Source organism: Cyanistes caeruleus, chromosome 5, assembly GCF_971803275.1.
Source record: "Cyanistes caeruleus chromosome 5, bCyaCae1.hap1.1, whole genome shotgun sequence".
Classification (NCBI taxonomy): Eukaryota; Metazoa; Chordata; class Aves; order Passeriformes; family Paridae; genus Cyanistes; species Cyanistes caeruleus.
Genome location: NC_141705.1, coordinates 57,917,862 through 57,933,584, shown reverse-complemented (window position 1 = coordinate 57,933,584; position 15,723 = coordinate 57,917,862). Strand labels below are relative to the sequence as shown.

The 15,723-nt window shown below is 38.2% G+C and overlaps 1 long non-coding RNA gene across 3 annotated transcripts in view; it reads left to right on the top strand.

Annotated features, from left to right (window-relative positions):
- The window catches only part of LOC111928840 (uncharacterized), a 36,219-nt gene that overhangs the window by 16,144 nt on the left and 4,352 nt on the right, over positions 1-15,723 (top strand). For all 3 annotated transcript variants that reach the window (XR_002864333.2, XR_002864334.2, XR_015286883.1), the window contains exon 3: positions 15,019-15,118. This is a non-coding gene — a long non-coding RNA (uncharacterized LOC111928840). The remainder of the gene's footprint in view (positions 1-15,018; positions 15,119-15,723) is intronic.

Here is a 15,723-nt window from a genome sequence, read left to right as displayed (position 1 = left end):
ATAATTTCTTGTGGTGGTACCGAGGAATGGCACTGGTGAAGAACAGGCTGAATTAAAAGGTGTTGTCCATCTGCAAGCCAAAGTATGAAACTCTGTGCTGCTCTACTTCAGCCTCAGGAAGAGCAGCTGGTTTTACCTCTTTGCTCCTTCACTGTCTTTGCACTTTCCTTTCATCTACTGCATTTTTCTGGCCTCTGAAGATGTGAAGTTATTGATAAAGATTATATATAGATGGGGAAGAAAAACTTGTTAATAAACTAACTTTGTTCATGGAAGATGAATTTTACCCTGTTAGAGGAATATCACTGAATCACAGAATGGTTTGGGTTGGATCAGACCTTAGAGATCATCCAGTTCCAACCCCCCTGCCATTGGAAGGGACATCTTTCACTAGCTCAGAGCCCTGTCCAGCCTGGTTTTGAACACTTCCTGGACTGGGCATCCACAGTTTCTCTGGGCAGCCTGTGCCAGTGCCTCACCACCCTCACATTACAGAATTTCTTCCTAATATTTAATCTTTCTTTCAGTGAAGCCAATCCCCCTTGTCCTGCCACTACCTTTTCTTGTGAATAGTCTTTCTCTATCTTTCTTGTAGGCTCCTAATGATGGCATCAGGGAATTTACGCTTTAAAAGAGAAAACAAAACATTAAAAACATGATTAACACATTGCCTCTCTGTACCTTACAGAGTCTCTGCCATAAGTAATCATTCCTAATTTAATAAGTAAGTTTTTAACAACAGTTAAATAGTTACTGGAGGACAGAGCTGTGAATTAGTTACCACTGGCACCTCTTAGCTAGGCTGTGGAATTAAAAGCAAAGAGATTGAGCTGCCTTTTGATCCAAAAGTCATCCTTCTGAAATATGCTCTTACATCTTTGGAGAAATCATGTGTGACCTAGTTGCAGTGGACAGGGGTAGGATGCAAACTACTTCCAAAGAGGTTCTTTCAGTTCAGTCTCCTGTAATAAGTGTCATTATGAAAAGCCTCACCCACTGTGCAATTCAAAGGAGTTAGAAGAGTTGTGATCAAAATAATTTCATTTCCCTTATAATTACATAAAGTTCTCAGAACAAACTATTTATTTTTATAAACTCTGGCTTTGCTGCCCATATCTTAATTCTGTCCTTGGAGCAGCAACCAGAAATTCTACATTGAAAACAATCTATGGTAAAAGCAATCTGCAATTAGCCTGGTAGCAAATTTTATCCATTGCTGTTGTACCTCAATATTTTCATACTCTCTGCTGATGTCTCTCAATTTATTCCTGAAAAAGAAAGAAAGAAAGAAAGAAAGAGAGAGAGAGAGAGAGAGAGAGAGAGAGAGAGAGAGAGAGAAATCAATCAATCAATCAATCAATCAATCAATCTGGTGTATAGACAGGTTTACTCATGCAAGTCAGAGACAGGGGGGATGTGAAAGCACTGGAGCACTCCAGGTATACCAAAAAATGTGAACTTGCTGAGTGGATGGTGCACATCAGCTAGAAATGAGCATCTCCAGAGACAAATGGGCAGGAACTGCAGGAAACATAAACTTTTTCATTTGCAGGGATGGAGGTAACAAAGCTGAAATAGACTGCTATAAACCATAAATAAAGATGAGAATTCTGTGAGCATATTAGGTTTTTCTAACAATTTGTTTGAATGCTTCATAAAAACTGAAACCAAACAAAAAAACAAAAACAAACCACCAAAAAACAAAAACAAACTAAAACTCCAACATTTTCTGGATATCAAATAAGACCAGTCCAGCAAACAAGAAAATTGCTGAAATCCATCTGAAGGTTGTGGGCTTCAGCAAGGGGGTGATGGAAGGAAAATCTGATCCAGAAGGAAGGCTTAGAATTATCAAAATGGATCTGAGCAGTTTCTTCTCTATAATCATGACACGGGTATTCAAAGATGCTTTCTTTTTGTTTAATTTTTTCTTTACAAAATGGAGTTGTATCTTTATTTTTCCGTTCCCTATATTAAATTCCTTCCTTTCCCTAAATGAAGTACTTCTTTCACACTGCTTTTGATCCAGGCAGAACTTCAGTGGTTTTTAATCTGTATTTAGCATCCTGAATGATTTGGTAAAAGTGCTTGACATTCCTCTGCAAATCATAATTCTAATACTGAATCTTCCCCCCTCATTTGTGACCTGAGTCCAGAGAATCTCTAGTGGAACCTAGAGAATGTGAAGCCATTGTTTCCAAGTATTTCAAATAAGATAAAAGTAAATTTCCATTTTAATGTGAATGTAACTTTGCCCTCCACCCCTTCCCCCAAACCCCGAAACCAGCAAAGAATAAAATAACAGAGGAGTTAATCTGAAGAGTTACATCAGTCAAATTGTTCTCCAAAGCAAGGGAGCAGCTCAAATACAATTTTAGCACCTCTGCCTTTCAGAACTCAGTTGGATGTAATGTCTACATCAAGGAACTGACAGAATGAAGCTAACTGGTGTGAAAAAAATCCACTCCTTCTGAAGAAGCTTCTAAATACCAGTTGTCTAAATCTATTGATAAGCAGGGATGCATTATTAATGAAGCCTGCAGCCTGCCTAGTGCTGCTCAGATGGTTCAAGCATTTAGTAGGAAATATTTCTGTGAAGTGCTGCACAGAATAATGACAGTGTCTGTCTTAAATCGAACAAATGACTGTAGCAAGCTCTGGGGAGGCTCAGAGCAAGCAGATGCTTTCCAAGTGAAAGGCAGTGGGGTACCACCTGCTGTAGGCAGGCAGGCAGGAACAGTCCACTAAATATTGACTTGTTAATAATTCAAGACAAAAGGAACCCCTAGCTCTTCATCCATGGCACTGCCCCTTCATCATGTGGCTTTTCATCACCCTAATGAGCTACTTGAAGAATCAGACACTGTAATGTCTTGTAGATATTCCCCAAAGACTGGGACTCAAGCTGCCATAATTCTGAATAAGAAGTTTTTGGCAGTACACAAAATCGAGAGGATTTTTAAAATGGCAGGATTTAGTGCCTTAGCTAAATATTGCTGCTTACTGTGTAGTGACTCAGTTTGCAGCTTGCACAGGTCCTGGGGCAGAATGTCTGCCTTTTGTGACATTTCTGTGGCTAAGAATAATTGACATTCCAGTTTATTAATGGTGTATTGATAGTTTTAGCTGCAACAAGAAAAATCTACAAGAGGTTACTTGCAACAGGGATTCTCAGTTAATACTCTCTAAAAATGTATCAGTACGTGTTCGAGACCCTCCACAATTCCTATCTTCATCATAGATGCAAAAGCAGCATTTTCAAATGAAGACCCTTCAACTGAAATATTTAAAATTGAATAACCCCTTAAAAATTAATAACCCCTCAAAAGTCAGCAAAGCTTCAATGCAGAATTTGTGGGCTTACTGGTTTAGTATGAACAGCAGTTTGTCCTGCTGCAGCAGTGCAGTTTATGATGAAATACAGGAGCTCCTGTGTTTGTATCCTGGTGATTGGTTCTGTCGCTTCTCCTCAAGATGCAACATTAAAAGAACCTTCCCATTCATTCCCTGATTTTGAGTCAAGATGTTTTTCTCCCCCAATATATAATTTATTTTTATCTTTAATTTTGAAATTATGTTTCTTATCTGCACGATTTTCCCAGCTGTCAGAGAGTTACCACTTAGCTACCTGACTTCTTTGCAAACCTCACTGGATGTTTTGCTGCACTTAATCAAAATGACTAAGCTTCACTTCATGAACAGTCTTAATAATTCCAAGTGAGACAGGGTAGGCTCTTTCATAAAGCAAGTGATTATTTAGGAGGAACTTAACCCTGAGGAACTTTAAATTACATCAAATTCACTGGTGTTGCTATGGAGTGCTTCCTGTGTGTCACAGTCAGTGAAAATATCTTGTGGCTTTCAAGCACTGAGCACAAAGCTTTACTTGGAAGAGCCACTAGTGTGTGTGACTTTCTCTGCTGCACTGCTGAGCTTCTGCTTCTGGCTTCCCAATTTTTTGGTCATCTATATGCATTCATAAAGTTCAGATTTGCCAGGGCTTAGAAAATTACCTGGGCTCCTTATGGAGCTGTAATTGCTACACTGAGGCAAATATTACCCTTCCTTCTGCCCCAAATATACAATTGCTTCTGCTACTTAAAACTCTTGCTCTTTGTATGGAAAGGAGAAGCAATATGAGCTTTTACTGAAGTTTTTTCTTTTGTTCCTTAGACAAAAACCTGTTTTACAATAGTTCAGTTACCTGGTCAGACATTATTGCTAGAAAGTATCATTTTTTCTCCAGCTTAAAAATCTCTTTATCCTGCTTGCTAGTTCTGGGATAAACTTGAAATGCCAGAGCATTGGCCTGCTGGAGTGTCCTGGATGTCTCTTTCTGAATTTTGCTAAGTGGAGATTACTGGTACTTCTAAAAATGGTGCACCTTCCCTGTGACTTCAAATAACATAAAGACTAAAAAATGTCAAATCTTCTCATGAACAGATACATGTAAAACCAGAACCAGATGTGTATTTGTATTATTTAGGTATCTGCAAAACTTGAAGATACTGGCAGATGAGAATGCTGGTTCTTATATATTTACTTGCATGTTCATTTTGCATGCAGAATATGAGGTGAGTCAGATTCAAATATTTTGGAGGTGGCCACAGGTGTTAATATTTTGTGATTTTATTTATTTATTTAGTTAGTTAGTTAGTTATTTTTAATTTGAGAAAACCAGGTATTTAAAAGCCAAGATCAGGGTTTAGACTACAAGAGAATAGAACCAGGTAGCAGTAGGTCACAGACCCATGTAAGAAAGGGAGTTAGCTGGTGTCTTTCTCAGAGTTCATTTTGATTTGTGGGAACAGCTGTTGCCTTCCTATCCTTTCTGCTCAAACTTGAGCCTACAGATAGCAATTAAAGCCCATTAGTAGGCTGCAATATACCTAATTTTTGTCCAAACCCCTTTCTCCCCTCCTGGCAAGAGGAGAACTTGTGTTTGTCATAATGGCAAGGATAAGTAATCATGTAGGTTTCATGGACAATTTGAACATTTAGTGATATTCAGTTATGTTGTTCAAACAGAGAGAGAAAATAGTTTAGAACTGAATGTTTTTGCTTTATGCTAATAAATCCAGATGGATAAAACACAGGTGAGGAGCTGTATGGCCAACCATCATTTATGGTGAACCACCTGGGACCTGCTCACAGCTGTCTGGATACATCCTGCCTTTGCAGACAGGAAAGCAAAGGAAAAAATGGCAGGAAATTTTCAAGTCAGAGACTGAAAATTTTGTCCCCAATTTTATTTTCAAATAGATGTTACTTTCAAGATATATGACTACAAAGTGGCACCTACATGTTTTTCTTGCCGACAATGCTATTACTAAACATTGATCACTTTTCCGCTTTCTAAATTAAGTGGTGGGATAAACAGCAATCTGGTTTTCTCAAAATATTGCTATGTGTTGTCACATCCTGAGATGTCAACAGAATATGTTACACTGTGGAGGAGCTCTGTGCATGCAGTTTGCATGTTTCAATATGCTTCACGAGTAGGAGCAATAAATTGCCGAATTCCTCACCAACACTGCCAAGCAGACAGGATTTAAGGAGGAGAACATAATAGTGTGATTCAGGAGCGCCTTTGATCATGGGAAGCTTAAGCTTTTGAAATATCTTGCAACTGGCTAGCTTAGAATGAAATTTTTAAAGGCTGCAAGCATCTTAAAGCCTTCAAAGGTGTGCTTTCTGTCAAAAATGGCTGTGATTGCTCTGCTGTGTGAGGCTTTGCTAACAGGAGAAATGCTTGCCTGGTACGTCAACATTAGCATCTCTGAATGCCAGAGAAGTGCCGTCAGTAAATGAGTTTAAATGGCTATTGAGCTCTGTAGCCCTGCCAGGGCCCCATTAGTGCAGCCACCACACAATATGTTGGGGTAGGTGCTGCAAGGGTCCGCTGGAAAGCACAGTTGGCAGACAAGACTCTGTCCAACCCTGAATATCTGTTTGGCATCAGAAATTCCATAGGCTGTGCCTTAATTAAGTCTGAACTAGGCATTTCTTAAAATGTTTCCCTATGTTTTTAACCAAACTGAAAGTAAAGCTTTCATTTTCCAATTGTTTTAGAATGATCAGAAACAACACTCAAAAATCTCTACCTAAACATCAGAAGAATCCCAACACACTCTTTGCAAAAGGCTGAAAAGGGAACAGAGAAAAATATGCCTTTTTATTAATTCAAACGTCTTCTGTGATTAAAATTGTAACTAGTTTTCCTCTACAAAATCAATTTTGCTTCATCTGCTGTTACTTGTGTGAGTGCTCCTTTGACAGAGGAGAAAAAAATTGGTGGGAATTCTGCATTGTGGCAGTGCATGAGATTGCATCTCCTTGGCAACACTTGCTGCCCTGTTGCAGACTACAGCTGCTGCTTCATTTTTAAAGTCTCTATCCTGCCCTTCCTCACATCCCTGCTGATTTTATTACTTTGTTTCTCTCTGAAGGGAGAATAGTGCTAGAGAATGCAGTAGTAGGTTAGGAATGCATATATTCAGTGTCACCTCTTAATTTGATCTCATTTTTCTTTAATTATCTGGACTCTCCAACTTCAAAACCAAAAATATTCTCAGAATTTATGCTATGAGACATACAAACACTTGTGCTGATTTTGAAAATGGGCTGAGGGGCTTTTAAATGGAAAAGGAATGAGCTGTTCCACTACAACAGCTGGAATTACAGCTCAACCTGTTGCTAATCTGCCTGTGTCCTGATCTTACTGGTGCCTTGTTCTTATGGTCTTGGGCATGTCTCTTCCTCTCTTCCTCTCTCAGCCTTCCAGGTTTAGGGTCTCATTTCAATTATTTCCACAGACTGAATTGTATAAGCAGAACTGTAAGATGAGAATCTGATTTGCTGGCTGAAGAAATTAGTCACTAAGAGTGTTATGCAGTCCTGCTGTAAGAACTCATTGGGAGGGTGTTTTGAAAGGATACTCTGGAAGAACTACCTGCTCTTGTATCGTGATACCTGACCAATGCAGATAAAACCACGTAGATGGAAAGTCTCAATTAAGTTAGAATATTTATGTTCAAATTCACTTTATTTCCACATTTGTTAAACAGTAAGAGTTCTTGGATCTCTATTCAAGTAAGCAAAATGAAGCAAGAAAAGTTATATGGACTAAAATTCTTGGTACCTAGATGTTCTGTGTAAGAACCTTTACAGGATTAAGTCTCTTACCTTGTGCAGTTTTGCAAGAGCATAACGTGAGGAAGACATGCCAGACACACTACTGCACTCAGAAGGAAACAGACCTTCAGAGCCTTTCAGCCGTGATTTGCTGACTGGCAGAAGTATATGGATGTAAAGAGAGCAGGAAGCCATTTCCACACAGGTTTCTGTTAAGGGAGCAAGAGTGGAGAGCATGATAAGCTCTCCACTTATGTATGTATATAAGCAGTATAAGCATCATACAGAATACTTCAGCTCTGACTATAGATAAATGGATTTTATCATCAGTGGTGTTACAGCTGTAACGGTCTAAAGACAGAAATGAGGCAATGTTTTAGCAAAAAGAAATATCTTCCATTAGGTGTCCATACAGAGCAGCTTTCAGGTGCTTGGATCTCTTCCTCATAATTCTGTAACAAGGTAGAACCATTACCCACTGCACCAAGGGCTGGAGCCCTCAGAGCTACTGGCTAGTGGGGAGCATCCTCCTCTAGTGAGGCCACCTTTCTCCACAAAGAGGAGGAAAGAGTAAATTGATAGGATCTGGAGTATTCCATGAAAAAGGAAACAAAAAACCTTCACTTGGGCATCTGATAGAAGCCAGGATGTATGCTTTGTTAAAAAATCATCTACATTTAAAACATCTTATTTACATAAAAACAATCTTAGGATATTTTTGTTTATATTGGCTATGTAGTTTAGTGTAATTGGTTAAACATTCTATCACCTCAAAGTTATGTTGTGTAGATTTGAGAAATCTAAAATTAAAATGATTGTTCTTTTTTTCAATCATTAGTAAATCACTGCCTTATCAGCACCTTCCCCCGCTGGCTTTTCACCAACTGATTGTTTGCAAACTACCTTATAATGCAGTGGGAAACTTGCTGGCACACAAAAACATGTGAAGTACTCTTTTCATGATACAGGAGGGAAAATATTCTGAACTCATTATCAATCTTGTCAAACTAGACCTGAGATCACATTATGTTAATTCTCCTTAATTTTTAAATTTTTTTTTTTTTAACTTTTGCTCAGGACTGTCACTTGATTGCAGCTTTCAGAAGTGGCTGGATGCTTCTTTCAATGAACCAATTTTTCCAAATTATCTGTTTTAATACTATTCTTCCTTTCCTGACCAATATTCACTATTTGATACTACCATTAATAATATGCTGAGAAAGTAAGTTTTAATAACAAAGGCAGCTGGTCAGTGAGAAAGTGGCCATGGTATTTAACCTGGTTCCATGTTCTGTTATAAAATATTCTCACCAGAAGAAAGAACCTTATTCCTTTTTTCCTGATTTTCCTTTTAAAGAACTAGTGCATTTTTAAGTACATCTTAAATAAGTTTGTAATTTTTGGCATCTTAAGGTGCCATAGCGGAGAAATGAACCATAAATGAGAAACATCAAAAGTAGCTTAGAAATTTTTTTTAATATTAAAGCGATGAATCACAGGCCAAATTAACAAGTAAAGGAATCCAGCTGTAATGAAATCTTTTTTTCTAACATAACACTTCATTATAAAGGGAGTTTTTCTATAATAGTAGCAAGTGTAATTACATTTTTATATATAATTAGGACATTATTATCATTTCACCATATCAAAGTTCATTATAAGACATCTCCAATGCATTTTTCATAGAGCAAAAATAAAAAGAGAACAGGGGTCCTTCAATTAAAGTGGTATAAGGACATCCACAGAGACTGAGGGAAGCTGATCAAACAGCTTAGCCCAAAAGGGACCAGGTAGAAACTCAATGCTGCAAGTTGTGTTTTTATATATCCTACTTGTTATTAATTATACTCTTCACCCTTCTCATCTATCACTACATTGTCTGAGAGACAAAAATGTTTTTGAAATTGTGTAGCAACTGAACTGAATATGGAAGATACTAAATACCTATATTCTATGAATATGAGTCTTGAGATTTCCTCTGCCTTCTTGTGCATGTGGCTCTTTTGCCCAGGAAGATACATCTCTGCCACGAGAAGGACATGCAGCTGGAACGCATGGGAGGTGATCCAGATTAGTTTTAAAGTGTTTAGGTTCTCTTTATTTTTTAGTTAGAAAAATAATTGAGCCCTTTTCTCTTTCAAAAATCCCTTTCTTCCTGAGTAAGGTGAGGATTAAGGAGCTACTGAGAACTGGCACAAGAACAGTAAAATATCATTTTGATTATTAGTTTTTGTGTTCCTTGAACACTGACAAAACTGTGCATACTTTGGTTATGCCCTGCTTACTTTCCTACTTCTGTAGGATTTTGTTTGCTGATCCCCCACATAAGTCCCTGTATGTTTTACTAATCAGCATAAGAGGTGTGTTCTCTTCCACCTTCAAAGTGCATGTTAAATTTCTCTGGCAGAGCTATGGGCTGGACAGTGTTTAATTTTGAATTAGCATTAGGCTGAGGGTCTTACATGCCATTTATCTATTGGTCTAGAAGCAGGAGATAGGTAGGTTAAATAACAGAGTAGGAAATGGAATATTTCTAGTCTTGTTTCAAGCAATACATTTCAGACCTGCATTTTGGAGAATACTTCCTATTCATTTCTGGCAGAAGCTGGAGGTGAAACCCCATCTCACACTGCCAACAGCTCACAGCCCTTCTGCTCACCTACCCCAAGCTGACAGGGAAATGCACCAGTCCTGCAGGGCTGATAACAAGCTCAATTCTTCTTTAGAGCAACAGTATAACATAGGTATAGCATCCCTAAATAAAAACAGATGGATGTTCTTATGTTTAATTTCTTCACTTTTCGACTTTCCTTTCTTTTCTCTCCTAGCAACTTCCATTAATTGTTTCCATTTAGTTTGGGATTATCTCCTGTTAGCTTGTTTTCCTCTTCTCAGTTCCTCTGGACTTTAAACCCTTCTACACAACCACCTATATTGTCCCTATGACTTTGCCTGATATCACCAGGATTTTTGTCCTGTCAGGGCAAATGTTAATTTAGTTCAGTTGTTAAAAAATGGGATGGCATTTTTAGGGATCTGACGGTTCTCTCCCAAAAAGAGAAAGGATTGAGACAGCAAGAAAGGAATGACAAAATCAGCACACCACCTATCTACACATGTAGACAGCTTCTATAAGTAATCACTTACAGATGATTACTTATAAACTTAAAGGTCTCCACTAACCTCACAGTTGTCTTTCAGACTCTCTGTGACAGCATAAATAACTTTTGAAACAGGTCTAGAAGGAAAAGAATGTGGGGGTCTCAGCTTCCAGTTATGCTGAGTCTTAGTTTCTGACACAAGAGCCACTGTAAAGCTTTTAATTCCTGCTGCTATTTCAAAAATACAGAGAGACTCCCTTCCTTATCTACCAAATCAACAAAAACAAAATAATGAAAGTATTGCCTGCTATGTAGTGCCACGTGAGTGGGGTTTGAATGATTTAAGAAATTAAAAAACAGTGAACTTAATAGACTGCATTTACTGAGGCACTTCTTTTAACTGCTCAAAAGAAGGAAAGCTGTCACTTCATCTTAGCAGTACCTAGTAAAAATCAGGTGAATTACCATTTTTAATGTATCATAGCATATAAAGAGTCAGACATTATGTAAATTTCCAATTTTATTAATTACACAGAGCTCAATTACTTCATTGCACTCACAGCCAGAAAAAAAAGGTGATGTGGAAAACTCCCAAGCTTCCTAAACTGCTGCTCTGCCTTCTCTCCACAGGACCCTTTGCTTTGTAGGGTGGCTTCATTCTTTGAAAAAATAAAACAATAATTTTTAGGAAAAAAAAAATACGTAAGTACGATTTTGTAAGGAGCAAAAATGTGTGAAACCAGCCATGAGAGGAGGAAGAAGAAACTTCTGTATCATTATATTTTTTTATTTCCAAGAGAGTAAGGCAATAGATGATGCTTATGATAAGTCTTTGAAGTGTTTGTAAATGGATGTCGTGAGGCTTGGCTGCAGCCTGGGCAGCTAAAGCCAAATAATCCCATTTTTGTAATGCTGGTCCTCACTGCAGGGCCCACTGTCCCAGGTTCATCAAAGCACTGACCATGGCTGCAGGATTTTAGCTTGGAGTGATCCATGCCTGGAAAGCCCAGAGAATGAACAAAGTAGGCTCTTGTCTATTTGAGAGACTGTAGATGTCCCCATAACCACTCACCACTGCAGAGCCTGACTTTCAAAGCATTTATGCAGCAGCTGTTTGGCCTTTGGCCTTTTCTATAAAAGATTTTTTTTTGCACTCACATAGATACCTGCTGGCAGCACTGTGAATTTCTGGTGCAGGAGTGCTGAGCTAGAGGAAATCAAATCTCAAAGACCTCAGTAAGATGCTGAGAGTTTCTTGCTCTGAAACTTTTAATACTTGGACTTCTACCTGATATAGTTTGGGTTTAGTTTTCTGTGACAATAAGAATTGACAGAATTCTTCTGAGCTGCAGTTGGGAGAGGCCAATATCTTTTAGACAAAGAAGGAGCACAGGAGGAGACCAGAAAGAGAAAATATGGACCCAAAATGCAAGGGGCCTAAAATCAAGACCAATAAAAATGTTTCTGTCTTGGTTTTTTTTTCTCTGTAAAGTAGGGATGTTAGCACTTACATCACTGTAAAAACTGATTTTAGGAATTCTAGTGTTTGTTCAAGTCCTGAAGAAATCTTGTCTCTTTAATTAAGTCCTTGGGAAGAAAATTAGTTTAGTGTTAGCATGGTTCTGTCTGCCCTTCCTTTTTCTAGAGAGATATTCCTGTACCTAGTAAAAGGTCCATATTGAACTTGAAATGTGGCAGGAAAACAACATGAAATATTGCCTATGGGAGCTTCTCACACACAAATAGTAACCCAGCTCTCTGCAAACATAGGCAGGTATCATGACTTTATTCATATTTACATCATATTCTGGAATTTTTCATTGTGACCAGGAGTGTAGGAAGAATTTTATTTCAGCAGAAGTGTGATGTTGTTGAGCTTGATGAACTTTTCATGAACCTTAACTGGGAGGTACAGGCCTCTAGTTGCTCCTATAGCTACAATTCCTGGTGTATCCATCCTCCAGAGCTACTCCGCGCAGGGAGGGTGGGATGGATATGGAAAAGAAGCAGCATAGAGCACCCACCATTGTTTTGTCCACTAGTTAAACTTTACTTCTGACATCAGTTTCAGTCAATTAAATTTCCATTGCATTCTCTCTTTTACTGGTATTGATCTTTAGCCAGTCTCAAGATCACGGTAAGAGACTTCTGTTTTTTGGAGAAGGTACCTTTTTAAATCATTATGGCCAGATATCCCTACTGAAAGGCATTCTCCTTTCCTAGGAACACATTTCAGTATGAACTGATTCTTTTAAATTTGACAATAATGTGCTTCTAGTGATTGCTTCTCTTGGCGTGCCCTCTCTTTCTCTTGCTGCCCGGTACAGCCAATCCACCAGTGCCCAGCCAATGAGGCATTTCTCAAAAGATTCCCAAACATGCTACAAATGCAGTGGCAATGAACCCTCATGCTGGTTTTGACCAGCTGAATCACTATTCAAATGCAGGGTATGCATTACCTCAATTATTATAATACTACATTTCCTCAATTATTATATACAGCAAACAACGCATAAAACAAACACAGAAGAAGAAATACAGTTGGTCAAAGTGAAATATTCACCTTGGAACAAAACTGAGAGATTACTGAGAGGTACTTCAAGGGCTGTATTGTCCATCAGATACGTGCTAGAACTAAATAAAATTATTCACTTGATGCATTACATTTTATCACTATAAGCAAGTGGAAAATACAGCCCTTGATTTGGATAAGCAGCATGATAAGCAGTATCTGGTGAGAAAAATGAAAAAATCCATTTGCATAAAGCATTTCAATTATATAGGATGATACTGAGATAAGCTGAGTAACAAATGCCTGCAATTGAGGAAATCATATCTGAATTGACTGGAAAAGCATAGTCTGGCAAACAGGCAATTTTGTATTAAACAAGCAGTTGTTTACCTTAATCTCCACACATCAGAGTATAAATGGAAGGCTGAGAGACAATGTGGATTAAATTTTCTGTAGAAGAATATTAATGCTACCAGCCAAATGTGCTAAGAAGGCTTCTTGTGATAAATATCCTGGTGATCAGGATGCTCAGGTCTAGTAATTTGAAGTTAGCAGAAACTCAAGGTAGATCATGTCTGCAACATCCTTTTGCTTCTACAAGCAAGCTTAGGAAGCATAACTAAAATAAAGGAAAAACAAGGGAAGTAATGATTGCCAGCAGTGTTATGCAGGGGTCACTTGCTCTTTGTTATGAGTATTCCCTAAACCTGGAAAGGTTAAAGGAACATGACAGCCACCCATACCTGAAGTATGTCTTCCTCCTAGTGACGAAGGGCAGGCTGAGAGGCTTTTAACATCCCTAAGTTTTCTGAACTAAATTGCTCCCAAGCATTTAAGTAGTCAGTGGAACAAAGATGCAATGGAGACACAACTGCTTCAACTTGGTGCATGCTGTGTATCACCCTGGAGCAGGTGACTGGGTGTTCCATGCACAAATACGAGATTCAGAAGGCAGGGACAGACAAAAGACATGATGCCAATGAGAAGGTGTCTGCAGCATTGCTGCTCCAAAAAGGACACCAGGCAGCTTTCATATAAAAACAGCTGTTATCAACAGAATGCAAATAATTAATGAATTGGCTTTTTTAATACAAAATTTGGTCAGTTCAATTTTGCCATTTGACAATTGCAATTCTGTTTGAAAATAAGTGTGACTAGTCGGAATTTTCTTAAAACCAGTAGGAGGTGACATCAAAATATTTTCAGTGCATGCAGCTGAAATATCTATGTTACCTTTATGTCCCAGTTTAGATTAATCCAACAAGGTAAACACTATGGTTGAACCTTGAAAAGAGCAGAGTTACAATATTGTAGTGAAATGTGTCGAAAATGTTCAATATGCAAGAAATACAAAAAATGTGTAAAGTCTACAAATCTACCAGCAGACAGTTTTAAAAGCAGCTGGAAACATCCAACGATGAGAACAAGAAACAACTAAATGTTTGTTGATTTGTCAGTCTGGCCAAACATCAGCAGCAAAGGACCCCATGTGCACAATGAGTTCAAAGAATAAGAATGATCCTGGCAACTCCTTCTAATACCCAGGCCATTGAAAACCTGAGCTCTGAAAAACAAAAACAGCTCTCAGAATTGTGAGTGCTCTGGAGTCAGCACATGCTGGCCAGACATCACCCAGGTTGGCAGTGACCTGAGAAGGGAGTTTTCCCATTACCAAAGCAAAAGCTGCCAAATCTGTGTTTCTTTCTTATGCCCTATGCGTAAGACAAATATCAGAGCAGAAAAAAAAGAAATCAGGCATAAAGTACCTGAGATGTTGTATCCTAAAAGGAAGTCTGGACAGATTCTTCCACTGTCTCTTTGCAGCCTTTCCTTCCGTGGCAATGTTTGGTTCTCCACTGTAAAACTATTTGTGTATATTTTATTGTAACTGTAGATTTGTAATTATCATCATCCATGGAGCCAAGCTGACATCTCCTAATTACATTTTTCCCCCAGTTATCTGAACAAGTGTGGCAGTGCTGTTTAGATTAAGTTTGCTCTGTTTCACCAGGATATTTTAGAACAATGTGATTATGCATAGTTGCACCTAGCTACTACTATCATGACAAGTACAGAAGTTAAATTATGAAGCAAACGTAAGCTTTGAAGAAATTTTTATTTAATCTGTATTCCCCTGTTTCATCTGCTCATCCATCCAGCACAATCTGCATCATTATTAACCACACCATATTTCTAAAAAAGGAGTATAAAAAGTAAGACATCTGTGTTATAGCATTAATATATTCAAAGGTTTTTACTTTCATCTTCCAGGCATTAACACTATGTAAGTGCAATGTAGGCGCAACTTACAGCATCGATGAGATACCACAAGAAAAACGTGCTAAGTGTCAAAAAAGAAGGAAAAGAAGATGTGAGTAGACCAAGTATTATGTAAAAAGAGGACTTTTATTCATAAATAGAGCACTTTTGCCTATTGCTCCTATATACATTTATTTCTAATTGCTACCACAATTTTTAAGGCACTGAGGCAAGCCTCCAGCAGTGTGCTGAAGGTGTGTTTGTGCTGTTATGCCCTCTGGCTTTGCTGCCAGCCTATTCCCTTAGATCAGAGCCAGAAGGCAGACTGTTTTCGAATACCGATCACCTCACCCGGACCTAATCCTTTGAGTTCTCTTTGGCATCTATTCCTTCTGCCAGTTTCCTCTTCTGTTCCTCTCTTTTCTTCTGAAGTTGACAACAAAGACATCCTCAGGGCCCTCCTTGATGTAAGACCACTCTTGATGTTGTTACAGTGTGGTTTTTTTTTTTTGTACCCTAAAGTTGTGCTACTTTTATATTCAGCTAGCACAATATTTGCACACCAGAAGATAAAGAAAATGAGAATATGTTACACAGAATGATAGTTTCTTTTTTATTTGTACACCTTGGTCCTTTCAGTGGAAACCTTTTTTTTTTCTTTTTCTGTCATTCATCTACATACCTGATCAAGAACCTAAAGGTATCTTTTTACAAGCT